The following is a 1,642-nucleotide window of genomic DNA, read 5'->3' on the forward strand; positions in this document are numbered from 1 at the left end:
ATGGGGAAAGATGTTTGGGTGTGTTCTTTTGAAACTGAAACTGTAAAAGTAGGTGCTTAAAAGATCTTGTTTGCTGCTCTGTATGGTAAAAACTAATTCTGTTGTATCATGTACATAGTTACTCATCACAGATGAGTAAATTCACAGAAAATTAACCATGTATTTATTCTTGCCTTGAAGCTAAGTTAAACGTAAAATTCTATTCCTACAGCCCACAGTATGACCGACCTTGTAGTGATTCATATGTTGATTATAAGAGTTATGGGGCATCTAGACTGGTTCAGCTGAAACTCATGTTCACTGGTATCTGGGGAAGACAGTTTTTAATTGGGTAAGGAGAGGGAATTCAGTTGGAGGTTGGGGTCTCAAAGGGAGAAATAAAAGATATAAGATGGCATGTCCTTCTACAACCACCACCTGGATTGAACTGGAGCTGGGTGATGAGCACCAGATGATGATCAAAATGTCTTTTTTTTTTTTTTGGTTACTCAGCGTGGCATGTGGGATCTTGGTTCCCCAACCAGGGATCAAACCTGTGCCTGGATGCCAGGGAAGGGCCCCTGCCAATGTCTTTAAAAGAAACTTTAAGGTCTTCCTTGGTGATGCAGTGGCAAAGAATCCTCCTGCCAATGCAGGAGACGATGGGGCTCCGACCCCTGGTCCAGGAAGATCCCACATGTTGTAGAGTAACTAAGCCCCTGTGCTCCAGAGCCCAGGACACAATTACTGAGCCCACATGCTACAACTACTGAAGTCTGTGAGCAGAGAGCCCATGCTCCCCAACAAGAGAAGCCACGGCAATGAGAAGCCCTCACACCACAGCTAGACAGCAGCCCCTGCTGGCTACAACTAGTGGAAAGTCTGTGCAGCAACAAAGACCCAGCGTAGCCAAAAGTAAATTTTTAAATAATTTTTTTAAAAAAAGAAACAGGGTCCCAGAATCCTTGCACACATTCTCTGTCTTCTCTTTCCCAGCCTAGCCCAGCCTCACCACAGTGGACACCTTCATGGGTACCTGGAAGTTAGTGGATAGCAGGAATTTCGATGACTACATGAAGTCTCTTGGTGTGGGTTTTGCTACCAAACAGGCGGCCAATATTACCAAGCCTATCACAGTCATCGAAGTGAATGTGGACACAATCACCATAAAAACACAAAGCGTCTTCCAGAATAGGGAGGTTAGCTTCGAGCTGGGAGTGAATTTCAATGAGACAACAGCAGATGACAGGAAAGTCAAGTCCATCGTGATGCTGGATGGAGGCAAATTTGTCCACGTGCAGAATTGGAATGGACAAGAGACAACACTTGTACGGGAAATAGTTGATGAGAAACTCATCCTGCCGCTCACCCACTGCAGTGCGGTTTGCAATCGTACTTACAAGGAAGAGGCATGACCTGTCCACTCCTTTACTGACTGCTCTTCTGCCAGTTGGCTACTCATGGACTCGGCACCAGATTGCCTCATTTTTCTCCCCTAGCATTTTATATAAATCTACCTTGATTGCGGAAATTTTCCTGGTGTCAGGTGGCATCAGCCTAAATCCAGTTCCAATCTCATTGTGTATGTTTGGTTTTTTAACTGCATCCAAAGGGTGCTGCTCTGAGGTCAATAATGCAGAGCCAAGGCCAAAAAAAAAAAAAA

General features: G+C 44.7%; 1 pseudogene; it reads left to right on the forward strand.

Moving 5' to 3' along the window:
• Positions 1-1,394, forward strand: LOC113894647 (annotated as a pseudogene).
• The last annotated feature ends 248 nt before the right edge of the window (positions 1,395-1,642 follow it).

This window comes from Bos indicus x Bos taurus, chromosome 6, assembly GCF_003369695.1.
Source record: "Bos indicus x Bos taurus breed Angus x Brahman F1 hybrid chromosome 6, Bos_hybrid_MaternalHap_v2.0, whole genome shotgun sequence".
Classification (NCBI taxonomy): domain Eukaryota; kingdom Metazoa; phylum Chordata; class Mammalia; order Artiodactyla; family Bovidae; genus Bos; species Bos indicus x Bos taurus.